This window comes from Lampetra planeri, chromosome 47 (genome assembly GCF_965212315.1).
Source record: "Lampetra planeri chromosome 47, kcLamPlan1.2.h2, whole genome shotgun sequence".
Classification (NCBI taxonomy): domain Eukaryota; kingdom Metazoa; phylum Chordata; class Hyperoartia; order Petromyzontiformes; family Petromyzontidae; genus Lampetra; species Lampetra planeri.
Window position 1 is genome coordinate 902,499 of NC_136153.1, and position 15,962 is coordinate 918,460.

The 15,962-nt window shown below is 47.5% G+C and overlaps 1 protein-coding gene across 1 annotated transcript in view; it reads left to right on the forward strand.

The window, feature by feature from the left end:
- LOC144733477 (aerolysin-like protein) overlaps positions 1–15,962 on the forward strand; it is a 105,286-nt gene that overhangs the window by 57,997 nt on the left and 31,327 nt on the right. The gene's annotated exons all lie outside the window — the stretch shown is intronic.

Consider the following 15,962-nt stretch of genomic DNA (forward strand, 5'->3'; position numbering starts at 1 on the left):
TCACACACAGAGTGGGGCACACTCACACACAGAGTGGGGCACTCAGACACACGGAGTGGGGCACACTCACACAGTGGGGCACTCTCACACACAGAGTGGGGCACACTCACAAAGAGTGGGGCACGCTAACAAAGAGTGGGGCACACTCTCACACACAGAGTGGGGCACACTCTCACACAGAGTGGAGCACACTCACACACAGAGTGGGGCACACTCACACACAGAGTGGAGCACACTCACACACAGAGTGGGGCACTCACACACAGAGTGGGGCACACTCACACAGAGTGGGGCACACTCACAAAGAGTGGGGCACACTCACACAGAGTGGGGCACACTCACACAGAGTGGGGCACACTCACACAGAGTGGGGCACACTCACACACAGAGTGGGGCACACTCACACACAGAGTGGGCCACACTCACACACAGAGTGGGGCACACTCACACACAGAGTGGGGCACTCAGACACACAGAGTGGGGCACTCACACACACGGAGTGGGGCACACTCACACAGTGGGGCACTCTCACACACAGAGTGGGGCACACTCACAAAGAGTGGGGCACGCTAACAAAGAGTGGGGCACGCTCACACACAGAGTGGGGCACACTCACACACAGAGTGGGGCACACTCACACACAGAGTGGGGCACACTCACACACACAGTGGGGCACGCTCACACAGAGTGGGGCACGCTCACACAAAGTGGGGCACACTCACACACAGAGAGTGGGGCACACTCACACACAGTGTGGGACACACTCACACACAGAGTGGGGCACACTCACAGAGTGGGGCACGCTCACACAGAGTGGGGCACGCTCACACAGAGTGGGGCACACTCACCCACAGTGGGGCACACTCACACACAGAGTGGGGTACACACACAGTGGGGTGGTCTCTCACACGGACTTTCACACGGTTGTTGAACTTTTTGCACCGTATGTAGCCAACCACGCTAATCAGAGGTACGGGGGAAGGACGACAAAGTCAACAAAAACATTGTTCTAAATAATTTTTTTCGATTTAAAGCTTTCGTGACTGCAGGGATTCATCTTCTTGGTTCTTTCGGTAAAGTCACGTAGAAGGGAAATAATAAAATAATATAAATAAAACACACCCAGCCATCAGATTCACCATGGAAGTCGAAAAAGATGGCAAGCTACCCTTTTTGGATATCCTAATTAAAAGGAGACCTGATGGTTCAATGAGCCACTCTGTATACAGGAAAGCCACCCATCCATCCCAGAATAATTCCCTCATCAAGACTCTACACCATAGAGCCCAATGCATCTCCGACCAGGAACACATTGCTAGTGAACTCAAACACGTACGCCAAGCTCTTAAGGCTAATGGTTACTCCGACTACACAATCCGCAAAGCCATCACTCCAACCATCAAGAAGGATCCTGTTGAGGAGCCTTTCAAAACCATCACCTTACCCTACATTGCTGGGGTCACAAAAAATATCTCCAAAATCCTGATTAAACACAAGATTCAGGTCCAATTCAACACAGTACATAAAATCCGTGATCTGGTCCGGTCTGTAAAAGATGTGGTTCCAGACATACAGTACCCTGGCGTCTACAAACTAAGTTGCCTCTGTGGTAGCAGTTACATTGGAGAAACCAAACGACATGTCTCGGACCGCATCCGTGAACATAAAGCAGACCTGAAACACGGTAGGACAAACACCTCAGCCGTGGCAGATCACTGTTACAATTCAGTGTGCTCACATGACATTGACTTCTCCAAGACAGAGGTTATCTGCAAGCCATCTGGCTACCATGAGAGATTCGTTCATGAGGCGATCCACATATACAAACAGAGACAATTTCAACCGAGAAGATGGATTCTGGCTCAGCAATCATTGGAAGGACGTAATAAACCATTTCGGATCTTAACTGACTGTGTTCACGTTCATGGTGACTTTCAGACCGCAGTCCACTCACTGGCATTGACTATATATATTTTGTATTCTCCGCAGGGAATGGAGTCTTTGCTCCACTGCAAGTCTCCATGCCCCCACTCTCCCATTGACATATTTCGTTGCTTCCTCTTAGTATCTTTCACGCGACGGTCAATGGTATAGTGTATAGCAGATTGTATAATAATACATATGTAATAAAGGACTCTCAGACGATGTTGTTCTCCCTGTCCTTTATTGGGTTCTTGCTCGCACCCCGCGATGTCTCCGCTCCGACCCGCACCTTCTCTGCCTCGTGCCTCCGCACGTCGTCTGAGTCCTCCGCTCCCGCTCTCTCTCTGCAGCCACCCTGCTGCTCGTGTGCTCCGCGCACTCCGCAGCCCCCTTGCTGCTCCGTGTGACTCCGCACACCCAGCAGCCACCCTGCTGCTCCGTGTGCTCCCGCACATTCTGCAGACACCCCCCGCTGCTCCACGAACACCGCTGGCCGACGGTGCCGTGACTCCTGCCTCGTGGCAATCGCGCCACTCCTCGCCAGCACTCCGCGTGGCCTCTCCCTTCTCTATTCTGTCTCCACTCCCGATCCCCTTCCGGTTCTCCCCTTATATCCTCCCCCTCACGTGACCCTGACTCCTCCTCCGCACGTGACCCTGACTCCGCCCACACTCACGTGACCCTGTCCTTGCTCGCATTACACATAGTATAAAATTGTAATGTTTAATACAATGTATAAGGTAATATATAGTATCGTAATTGTATAGTGAATATACAGCAGTGTGGTATACAGTAGGGTGAGTAGAATAATACATACTGTAATATTACAATGTATAGTCGAAGGTATAGGGTGGTGTATAGTAATACAGTATGTAATTTAATGTTGGGTTTGTCTATGGCAGTATATAGTACGGGGTAGACCCGTGTGATGTAAGAGAAAAAAGTTTAGCTGGAAGCATATTATATTTTTTGCGACATAGAATTGTAATGTATTACTTACTGTTAGTAGCTCAGCTTATTGGAGAGTATATTTAGTATACTGATGATACTATGTAGTTTAAACTTTAGTTTTTTACGTGGTGGTTTAGTTACTGCAGCTACATACTATTAACATTCCTTCCCTTTATTAATGCTACCCCTATCCCCTTCCTTTGAAGCTGCTAATCCTGCATAATGCACGGGCATAATATGACTTTGAAACCCCCCGCCCACCTCCTATGCATTCACAAGTAGTGACTAATCCCACATCTGCATTTCCTATAAATATGCTAAATTCCTCTTGATATGCAAATTATGTTGTCAAGGTGCTCTTCCCGCTCCAACCCAGCTTAAATATATGCTCCAAGCCTGGTGGTGTTTCATTCAGACGACGCTGTCTTCCCGACAGACCTGTTCTTCACCTGAGGACGGCTGCTTGCGTTGTGGTGGAAACGTGAGAATTATTTAATGTTTTATCTTTATTATTTTATTATTTCCCTTCTACGTGACTTTACCGAAAGAACCAAGAAGATGTTCTAAAGAATTTCGTTTTCAATCGAGATTCAAAAGGGCACAGTGGCTTCATAAAATCAGAAGAGTGTTGCAGACAGCTGCAGAAGGGCATCTGAAAGCACGCGATGCAGTCACCATCTTTGTTCGATGGCTCGCCAAAAGCCTATGAGAGGTTGACCAGAGTTCATGTAATTGTTTATGCCCCTTGAGATCAGCAAGGTATTATGGTTTATTTGTGGTAGGTACTTTGTGTGTGATGAGCCCGACCTCATAATGTATTCATTCAGAACCTGGAAGCCAATACAGCTCGTTTGAGTACTTATCGCTTCCATAGTTTTAAACGCATATTCAGATGGGAGATGGGAAAGTAACGAGATGGAACATTCAGGTCCTTCCCTGTCTTTGGAAGTGCGATCACTTTGGGCCTTCTCCAAATTTTGGGCAGCTAGCGTTCTAAAACATTACGGCTGAAACATTGTCAAACATAATCTCCAACATGAGGTTGACTTAATTCAATATGAATTGTCATCACTAAAACTACTCCTAAATCCCCAAAAAACAAAGATCATGCTCTATTATTCAAACCAAAATTCAGTTTCATTCCCTTCACCTATTACGGATATGAGAAACAACATTACTGAACAAACGGAGTGCATCAAAACGTGGGTTTACTCATTGATTCAACACATACATTCCAACCCACATAAAAAAATTGGGGTTTATACAGTTCCGAGGCTGGATAAGGGCTGTCTGTCGGTAGAATAGAACCCAAGGTGCTATGTCTTCGTCTTCGGCGTCGTGGATCACACGGCGTGCCGGCTGTTCCGACCCGTTTATAGTTATCCTGTGTGTGAACAGTGTCCAAAGGTATAGAATAAACGTGTGTTGCCTCCAACTATTAATGTCTCAGAAAGTGACTCACTACATTTGGTGCCAGAAGTGTTAATGACAAATGATAAAATTAGGGAAGGTAAAAATTAGAATGTCGATGTTGACGCGGAGGAAGACACTCACCGTGGTGTCTTTGGACGAGGAAGACGGCGGGGAAGTGATTCTCCAGATAGCCCTGGGACCCGGGACCCCGGAAAATCATCCCGAGGAGGCGCTCCCGGCGGAGCAGCGGGAGAAAAACTGCGACTCCACGCTGCGGCCGTTAGGAGGAGGACGCCGCATACGAAATACGCACCTTGCGGATCTGCTGTCTGCGGCCGCAGCGCTGGTGGCGGAGATGGACATGGAGGAGCTGAAGGAAGATGTGGTGGTTCGAGAAGGGAGAGTGGGCAGCCCCGCCCCCGCTATTAGCCGAGCGCGAGTGGCCGCCATTTTGTCGGCTGGGCGGGAAATGGCTCTCGCCAAATTTGACTCGCCGCCGACTTGGCGCGTGGAGATGCTCACCCTCATTTGTACGAGAGTTTGCAGCCGCGGGGAGCGATGGGGCTGCCTTTAAAAGGTGGTTTGCTGCTATATGTACGCCCAGATGGCAGCTATCTTCGATCCGCCGTCCAATGTGCGACAAAAATTTGCAAAGCGAAGACGGGGGGAGATCGAGACGCCTCTCACCTTCCGCAGCGCGTTGATGTCGCTGGCCCAAGCCGCAATCCCCAAGATGGAGCACGCAGGGTTGGACTCCCTGGTGTTGGAGAGGTTGTTGGAGGTTGGCTCGGAAAATTAACGTTTTTCTGCCTGCCACGGAGGAGGACGACCTTACTTCGATTAAAGTGGCTCGATGCATACAGGCACATTGTAATTTGCGATGGCGAGTGGGGGTGGCCACTTGTGTAGGACAGTGGGGGTGGCCACTTGTGTAGGACAGTGGGGGAAAGTGAAAGAGCCAGAGGATAAGGAGCCCCCTCAAATTTGTGCATCACTGGCTGGGAGTCCGCGGGGGAAAGTCGATGCAGGACGGCGACAGGAGCGGGAACTGCAAAGGAGAACCGTCACTCCACCATGGAGGGCTCCCATCACCTGTTTCAAGTGTGGTCTGCGGGGCCACATTTCCAAGGGATGCCATGCCGAGCAGGGACAGTTCGTTGTACCTGCGCCGTCTTCCACCCCGCCGACCTCCGCTCCTCTGAGCCTAAAGGCGAGTCGCGGCGCATCATACACCCAGCCTACACAGCCATTTCAGATATCTTCATTGCAGACCGTGTCGGGTTCGCACGTCGCCACTCCTTGTCGTGTCGCAGCACATGATTGTCGGGTTTCGGAGGGTGATGGATGGCCGCGGCGTCTGGGGCAGTGGACCACGTTGGTGCATCGGGTCGTGGCCGTGGCGGCGGCATCATCCGCGGATGTGGGGACCGTGCAGGGTGTTGATGTGCAGGTGCTCATCGATACGGGAGTATCCGCCACGATCATTTCGGAATTTATTTATAGGTCCTTGCCGCCAAAATTGGGTTGTCTTAGTCCAGTCCGTAGTCCATGTGTCGCCGCTAATGGTGGGAGTTTAGGTATTGTGAGCCAAATATCGGTGACAGTATGGATTGGTGATATTGAAATGACGGGGCCAGTGTTGGTTTCGAAGTCACTGGCGGTGCCTTGTTTGTTGGGGACTGATTTTTTTTAAAGAAGATGCCCCTCAAGATTTTGATTGACCAGGGGTGTGTTGAACTGCCATCGGGACATCGATTGGAGTTTTTGTCTTCCCCACGTCAGTTGTGTATGGCTAACACTACGGTTTAGGCCCTGGTGAGCAAAACTGTGCGAGCTCCCCCGGGTGCACAAATTATTGTGCCCTTTCGACTGCGGAAGCAGCTCGATTGGGAAGTTACTGAGGGAGGGGGGTTCTTTTAACCCCTTCAAACAGAGCGGTTCGTGGTCTCACTTTGGTGAGGGCCCAGACGATAGTGAGGGGGGATCAGGAACCCTTCCTCCAGGTGTTGAATGCTGGGTTGAGTACCACGGTTATACAGGCGGGTACGGTTTTGGCCGACGTGATGGCTGTATGTTGTGGAAAGACCAGTGATGTGGCCGCTCATGTTGTGGCTTCAGTGGAATGGGGAGCGGTTTCGGATGATTCATGGATGGATGCGTTGTGTTCGGAGAATCCGAATTTGTCGTGGAAGCAGAGGGGCGAGTTGCGAGTACTGCTCCGGGAATTTTTCGATGTATTCAGTCAAATTAAATTAGATAATGGCCGCACATCCCTGATGTATCATCATATGGATATGGGTAGAGCTGCTCCCATACGTCAAAATTCATTTTGGTTTAGTCTGAAGGAGGACCATGTGCGTCAGGCGGTCGATGAGATGTTGGCCGCTGATATAATTTCTCCTTCCATCAGTCCGTGTGTGTATTTCCGAATATTGAACAAGGTCTCCGTGGCGGATGCGCACCCGCTCCCACAGATGGACAATTCATTGGATGGTCTGTTGGGTGCGCGATTTTTCTCCACCCTGGATTTGTCAGGGTTTTGGCAGTTGTCTTTGGATGAAAGTTCCAAACCAAAAACAATGTTATGCACTCCGCAAGGTTTGTTGGGACTCAACTCGGCTCCAGTCACGTTCCAGTGACTTATGGAGTTAGTGCTATCGGGACTCAAATGGGATTCGTGTTTGATTTATTTGGATGACACAATTGTCTTTGGATGCACGTTCCAGGAGCATCTGCAGCGGCTACGTTTGGTGTTTGTTAAAATGCGGGCCGCAAATTTGAAGTTTAAGCTGCATTCACCTACTGCAAAAGCCGGTTCGCTACCTGGGTCATATTGTTAGCGAGGCCGGGATTGCCATGGACCCTGACAAAACTGTGTGCGTGCGCACATGGCCAACCCCAATGTCGGTGGGTGAAGTCCGCAGTTTTGTTGGGCTCGTGTCATTCTACCACCGCTTTGTGCCCGGGTTTGCTCTCACTGCAAAGGGTCAGAGGTTTCAGTGGGGGGAGGAGGAGGCCGCATTTGTTGCATTGCGCGATGGTCTCGTTAATACACCTCCCCTTCGGTACCCCAATTTCTCCTTGCCATTTGTGCTGGACACGGATGTCAGCGACACCGGAATAGGCGCCGTTTTGTCACAGGTGGAGAACGTGTTGGAGAGCGTAGTCACTTATAGGAGCCGGGTGTTGTCCCCCGCAGAGCAGCGCTATTGTGTTACGTGCCGCGAGTTGTTGGCTATCGTGAATTTTGGGCAGCAGTACCGTCCGTACCTCTGGACAGTTTGTGGTACGCAAGGATCACGCGGCCCTGCAATATGCGCTGCGAGTTGATCAGCCATCCGGGCAGCTCAGCTCTTACGATGTTTGGAGGTATTGCAGGGCCACTCCTTCACAGTCACCTACAGGAAAGAGTTGCGCCACTGTAATGCAGATGCTTTGTCGCGATTGCCGCCGAAGAACCAGTGTGCGTGTTTGACGGTTGCCGGTAGGTGCAGGAGAGCCTTGCACCATTGTAGCGTTGGTGGACGCTCCACCACCCGTAGCGACAGTTGCGTGCGACAATACCATCGGTCTTACACATGAGGAGTGGGGGCGCTTCCAGGGGGAGAACACCTCCCTTCTAAGAATACATCACTGCGTCGGTACAACGAGCAGTAGGAAGGGTCCAGGGGGTATCTCCCCCGTGGTCCTCCGAGACTGGCTGCTCATGAGATGGGATGCAGAAGTGCAGTGTTACTGCATCGTTGTGCCGACTGCTCTGCAGGGTAAAGTTACGAGAGCTGCCCATGTGCGGTTGATGCATCTTGGGGTGCAGAAGACATTGTTTACCTTGAAGCGCGACTTCTTTTGGCCCGGGATGTCGGAAGATGTCCACAATATATTTATGGGGTGTTTGGAATGTGCTCGCCGAAAGCCCCGCACCGAAGCTGGCCCGACCACTGTTGCACTCTATTGGGGTGTCTCGATGAAGGTCGTGATGGCAGGGAGCAGGTTGTGATGGCGTGGATGAGGCCGTGATGGCGGGGAGGAGGTCGTGATGGCGGGGTGGAGGCCGTGATGGCGGGGTGGAGGCCGTGATGGCGTGGAGGAGGCCGTGATGGCATGGTGGAGGCCGTGATGGCGTGGAGGAGGCCGTAATGGCATGGAGGAGGCCGTGATGGCAGGGAGGAGGCCATGATGGCGGGGAAGAGGCCATGATGGCGGGGAGGAGGCCGTGATGGCGGGGAGGCCGTGATGGCGGGGAGGAGGTTCACTCATCTTACACTGACTCACTCACACATCATACACTGACTCACTCATCATACGCTGACTCACTCACACATCACTACCCGAAGGCCGGGTGTCTAATGTGCCTGACAAGCCCAGGTGTGCGACCACAGAGGTTGTGCCTCAGTGGATTTCTGTTCCTCCGTCCACAAGAATCCAGCACTTGACAACCATGGAACCACCCATTGAGCCGTCTGAAAACCATCCAAGGAGGGAGGAACGACCGACACCTGCTTCTTCTTCCCCCCCGGGAGGGGCCGCACCCATAGACCATCCTCAAGTCATCCCCGTGGTCCCCGGGGAACCCGCCCTTGTTCCACCCGGGGGCCCGGCGTTTTAAATAACCGCCCTAATCGTCCTATTGATTTCGCCAGCATCTAGAAAGTGGTCAGACACAAGCCGAGCTGTGTTTGCCGTTTGAACTGGGTCCTTCCTGTGTTTGTGGGCTGTGGCATGCCAGCGGTCGTCGTGTGTTGTATATAGTCTGGGGGTTGGGTTTATTACGGTGCGTTCAGGAAATGTTTTGTTGTTGTTATTGTTGACTCGCGAAGGGGGCTCACGGTTGTTGTTGTTGCTGTTGTTGTCGGGATTGTTGTTGGTTGATGGTGGGTTGTCCCGCTGCGCAAGGAGTGGAGGTCAGCCGGGACGGCTGTGTTTGTTAAGGGGGGGGGGGGGGTGATGTAGTGACATAGAATGGGTCACTATGGCGCGTAGCGCTGGTTACTGACAGAGAGAAGGAATGTGGGCATAATGGCCGACCTGCCAGCAGAGCAGGGTGTGGCAGCCGTTCTGCCAGCAGAGCATGCACTAGGGTGCGTGGCGCTGGCTGCTGGCAGAAGAGGGCATATGAGGACGGGGCATCCCGGCCGGCTGGTGGAGCACTTGATAGGCTGGGGTAAAGGATGTGGGGCAAAGGTGACCGAGGAGACACGTGAGGTATAGCCCAGAACCTTCTGGTGGGTTCCAGAAAGGGGCGTAGCCAAGGGCGGAGCCAGGCAGGGGACACGTGGAAGGTGGCCCAGAACCTTCTGGTAGGTTCCAGAAGGGGGCGTGGCCGAGGGCGGAACCAGGCCACGCCGGGGGGCATAAAGGGGAAGTCCCGAGGCTGGATAAGGGCTGTCTGTCGGTGGAATAGAACCCAAGGTGCTATGTCTTCGTCTTCGGCGTCGTGGGTCACACAGCATGCCGGCTGTTCCAACCCGTTTATAGTTATCCGGTGTGTGAACAGTGTCCAAAGGTATAGAATAAACGTGTGTTGCCTCAAACTATTAGTGTCTCAGAAAGTGACTCACTACATATGTACCATACAGGACCCACGATTGTGACCTCTACTTAAAATTCAATCTCACATCACTTGATGCAATACGAAATATACATTGGGCCTGTTCATCCCTAAAATTATTACTGGTAAATCTGCAATATACTTAGCTAATTCATCAACCCAATTGTCAAATTCAAGTAACCTAAGACGTTTATATAATTGCTTTTTATTATCCCAAAAACAAGAATAGCAATAGGTGATAAAGCTTTTGCTGTTGCAGCACCGTTTTGGAACAACCTTGTTTCCTCCCTCAACATCGTAAATCTTCCCTGAAAAAATATAATGAATCTGAAAATTAGTTACTGGATACAACTACATTTGCTAATATGATTTGTAACTTGATCCTTACCCGTGTATTGATAATTACATTTAACGTGCAAATTTATTGAGGGGCGGTGTTGTCTTGCTGTGCTCTGGGACTGTTGTTATTTTTGTTGTTTTGCTGCCTTGCCCAAGCTTGCATTTAGTATTGAAAAATCGGCAGGAACTGATATACTTTATCTATTTTTACTTATATAGTTGATCTATTTTTCTTCTTCTACATGGCTGATGTAGATGCACAGCAACAACTACAATTTCACATTCAGTTTGTCAAGCCAGATAATCGTGTTTGGAGCAGCAGAGTATATGGCTGTGATGTTTCTTTCGTATTTGTGGATCGTGAATTACGTCATTTTATGTTGTATGATCTGTTCTGGATGACTACAGTCGCACGCTGGAGAATTTGTAATTTTACATTTGTGCATCAGGGATCCACATCTACTGCCATGGTTTGTACAGTGGATGCAGTTAAGGGTGGACCATGAGCTTCGTGGAAGATGAAACCTAGGGATCTTCTATGTTGGGTCTTTCACAAGATGTATGCGAGTTCTTTTACACTCCATGCAGATCTCTCAAGCGTCATCGGGGTTGAACTCGCATTGTTGAAGTTTAAGCACATGGTTCCAAAAGGGCGTGCGTGACTTTATACATTTTCACATAATAAGCCACTTCGTTGAGCTGCCATTTGTGGCCAGGTCGCTTATGAAAAAGAGATATAGAGCTCAGTGGGCCTGACCTAGTAAGAAAAAAAAGTTTAGAAATATTGTACATTTGCATGTAACACTGTCAAAAAGACTGTATAGTAAATTTTTAAAAATCAGTTTTTTTTGTTGCGTCCTGATGCTGGCTTGCTTGTCAGAAGGAGGGCAATAGTCACGACAATTGCATACACACATATACGGGGGTACTGACTCCCACACACACACCAGAAAACACCAGACTAACACCCCAACAACAATCAATCCTTCGTATGGCCTTAACAGGGCTGTTGGGGCAAGTGCTGCAAAGCAGCGCCTATGAAGGCTGGCACGGCACATGAGGGGGTAGGCGGCCAACACCACTCCTGGCCGTCTTTGTCTCCCCAGTGGCGATGTTTGTACACCACACCAGGTACTCATTTGAAGATGAGTCGATCTAGGGGAGGCCCAGGACCAGAGTTGTCCATGAGCGGGAATCTAACTCAGGTCTCTGATTCACGAAATCTTGTGGAGGATCACTCCGCTGAACAAAACACTTTGCAAGTGCGAGTTCGCGTTTTAACTCGATGTAAAACAATATTTAATGGGAGCTGGTTTGTAAGTGCAGGTGTTCGTAAGTCGAAGGCTGCATGTACTTACAACTGACTGATTTCATACTCCATTGGACTCATCAGAACACCATTGCCATGAAGTATTACTGGTGTAAAGTCTGCCTCTGATAAAATATTTTAAAAAACTTTTAAAAAATAACACGCTTTATGTCTCGGCCTCGATGTGCGCTGCGTTGCACCGCTAGCTGAGTAGGTAACCTCATGTACAATAAACCCTCAGAGCCAGGATGAACGTCCGACTCCAAATGTCATTTATTGAATTTAACGAGGTAAAACTGGTGAGAAAACAGCACAGATACAGCATCTGTTATAACCCGGAAACACCAACACAATGAATCAACACCACAGCATCAGAACATTGTCTTAGATAACATGTTTCTCAACAATAGACCCTGGATGGACCAGGCCCCTACATTACCACTGAATAACTATACAAGAGCATAAGCTGCTGTGTTACATAAAGGCACATCGTGTATTCATCACACTGCACGCCAAATGTACAGTATTACACATAACACTAAATTGTGGATGAGATATTTCGTCATCCTTGCTCTCAGGATCGCAATATAGTTATTTGGGTACAAGTTTGACTCGACTTATTAAATTACAAGTAACATTCACAATAAGGAAAGTTGCAGGCTACGTTGTTAACTAGGCCTCGTATTTATCATAACAATTTAACAGCATTATAAAGGCATTTACATCATTATAACGGTCATTCTAACATTATTGCCAATATTATAAGAACATAAACGAACTTACAGACAATGCTTCTTAAAGTCCCACAATGGACAATTGCGGCTGGCTTAACTGGGACGCGATGTGTGCTGCCATCTTTAATTATGTGTGTAATGGCCGACGCCCGCGTGGTTGAGCGGGAACTTTAAATCACAACTTCCTGGTCACGTGACCAAAATTAGTATCAAAAACAGGAAATTCCTGTGTACATAATGCCCCCCACCCCATCTGCCGTGAGGCAAAACCCCTGCCGTGAGGCAAAACACTTTAATGAAATGTACCGTACTCGTAATGGCAGAACTCCACGACTCCAGAAGTGGCCCCGCAGCTTGCCATAGCGTAAGGGACCGTGGTGATTTAAGGCAACGTGAGTTGAGCGTGGACAATTAGACCCGTAAAAAATATTGTTTAAAAAAAGATATATTTAAAAACAAAATTAATGATAGAATATAGTATTGTCATCAGTATGACATACCTATACCAAGTTTGCAGTCGATAGCACATTGGGAAGTGGGTAAAGATTTTAGTTACAATATTTTTTTAAGGATACGACAACAGGCGGAGTGAGTTAAATAAAAGCGTGTAATAATAATAAAAATCGTGTAATAAAAACCACATACAGTATGTGGAGTCCCCCCTTCCACATTATTGAATGCCATCAATAAATATGTGAAAACGCACGTGTTATCTTTTGACACATTTGTGTTGTTTGAAAAATTGTGGCCATGAAAACCAAACCATATACATAGTAAAAACATAGAGAGACAGAGATACATAGAAATCCAGAGATGCGTGAAAGAAAAAAACAAATGGTATCGTATTTCTAAACCTCACACGAACAAAAATGTACCTGAAGGTCAAAAATAATTCTTACCAATTAATTAGAAACACAAAATGGAGTCGTCGCGTGGCTTTTCACTTGAAAACGCATGAACTGCGGTCCAAAGGTGGTAAGATGTTCCCTAAAATACACGCCACTGTACTTTGGTCAGTAGAATTTACTGCAGTACCCGTGGTAGTAGTATTAGTATTACCGATTAATTGGTGCAAATCTTACAGCTCCATTGCAACTTCAATCACCACCGACTTATTTTCGACGGAGGGGCAACGCTGTTGAACGGCTCGATACAGTCGCCGTTAGGCGCGGTCACGTGAAAAATGGACTTAGTAATTTAGCATTCTCGCCACATATATTTAGAAAGCACCGCTCTGTCTGTTAAACACTGCGTTATAATATAATTGTGTTTTTAAATCGTCAATTCAGTCCGATGCTGCTCGCACATTGCGTCAATGGGGAAACCAATGGAACGGCTAGATGCAGCAACCCCCACCATTGGACATTATGCAGCGGTGTAACATCACGGTGTACATAGCAGCGATTTACCAACTTGTATTATAAGTGGAAATCATTGCTTTCACTGTATCAAACGTGCAATTTAGCTTTACGTTGACGATGCTCTTGCAGCTGTATATTCAAAGGGGGGAAAACACGCGTCTCGCGATCTATTGCATAAAGTACAGTCCGGCCCGTCTTGTACTGTACGGTAATTTTAGACGACCCGCTTTTATCCATAAAATGTTTGATCTGGAACACAGAATGTGTTGTATTTAGTTTGCATACGGTCTACTACAATCACGACTACATGGATAAAACATATACAGTGTTCATAGAGTTCTGTACATTATCCAGTAATACTGTCATGTAGATATTTTTTTAAATCAGAAAGTTTGCAAATAATCAATATTCATTATATAATGTTTATCTTCAACAAGAGATTAATGTCATGGAATAATATACATTGCCATTGAACAATTAGCAGTAGCACCTAGCACAGTACTGTATAACAAATCCTTCCCCCCACACCTCAGAAGAGCGCGGTTGGCTACATACGGTGCGAAAGAAGTTCAACATCCATAGATCGCTTTTAAACAACCTAACAATGAGTCAATTGTAATTATCACTATTATTCATCATCATCCTCATCATCACTAAATCCCAATCTAACACCGCATTGTCATTAATCATCACTGTTAAAGTTATGACCATTCACATACAGTATGTTTACGTATTTGAGAAAATAATACTGGTCCGTACATTTTTAAACAGTAATACATTTTACGTAAGTAAACAGTGAATTTCGATCAAATATTTTTCACCAAATTCAATGAGGTCAGTCTCTCGGTATATAGAAACATAGCTATTAAAAATAATATTTGTAGGACTTTCAGTACAGCGGCCAGGAAACCATATTGAGTACGTGTACTGCCGGATTAAGGTTCTTAGAGGCTCTTTCGTATGCGTTTCTACAGTCGGTGCTGCTGCTGCTGTCCCATGTTAGTGTTGTGTGTCTATTAGTACCGCCGCTATCACTCGGCTTGTTTCACGCGGAACTTCGTTCAGACGCTGGACAGATTTTGCTGCTGCCGATACGTTCATTTGTTTAGTCTGTGCCCTCATTCGATGGCAGCGTGCTGCTGTGTGCCGCAGATAAGCAGATTAAAATTTAAATTATACAAATAAAAAGTAAGCCAACAAATTTAATTGAAAATGTCTTCAATTTTTTTTTACTATTATTAAATTGGATGACTCAGCTTTAAAAGGATAGCGTTCATTTTCATCGATAACATTCAGTGTTCTGACAGGATGACCCATGGCGAGCTCCATATTGCTTTACTTTTGTTTAAGCTTAAAGATTGTTTGACTTATTTTAGGTGTAATATGCCTTACTTATGAGTTAACCACTTGTTACCACTGCAAATAAATTGCAATGACCAGCCAAGAAATTAAGCGAAAAAAGAATGTAAAAACATTTAACTTGTTTTTCTTTTATAAAATACAAAATGTCTAAATTTCTGGATATAAACACAAGTTGCCGTATTTCCCCAGATTGCCAAATATTATTTCGGAATTGGCAGGGACTTGGGCTAATTGGCTGCTAGTTAGGCTAAATTAGATTTTTTTTTTATCACTTTAGCCCTTAGGTCTACTTAATAGAATTTTAGTATAAATGCATTTTTCTTTTTTTTCTAGTCTGACATATTCCTGTTTGGTATATCTGTTCAGAAATTGTTATTATTAGTGTATTTCTCTCACCTTATAAAAAACAATATTTACATTGACATGACTGCCTATTTTTCAAAAAAAATTTCGTAGGCCCGAGGCACAGTGCCTAGGGCCTACTGTGCCTACTGTACCTATTGTATAATACGGCCCTGAGTATGTGGACGAATCACGAACTCCCCCCATCTCATATTCAACAGCTAAATTCATTCGGCCGAATTTCGGCCCTGGAACAAGAAGAGTATACACATACGTGAGGTTCATTTATAAAACTCAGAGACCAGTCTTAAAACACCTGAAGCTTAGACCAGACTTAAATACCTGAACCCAGAACGACAATGACCCGGGAACCCCCTCCCCCCACCTCCAAAGAAAATCCCCCCACCCCGCCTGCTGTGATGAGTCCCGTGTGCCTGATACCGTCGATGTCCTTGGTACTACTGCCCAGAATACACGTCAATGTGTAGTGACATAAGAGGGGAGGGGCTGCTGGGGGCTCTGGGATCCTAGGCAGATAAGCCCTCGGCAGCAGGCGCTAGGATCCCAGTCACCCCAGACAGTTAAGCCCCTTGGCGCCACCAACGGGGGGGGCTGTGTGTGCTCTGTGGGATATCTGGGGGCGCACACAACCCCACCCCTCGTTGGGGACGAGGCATAAA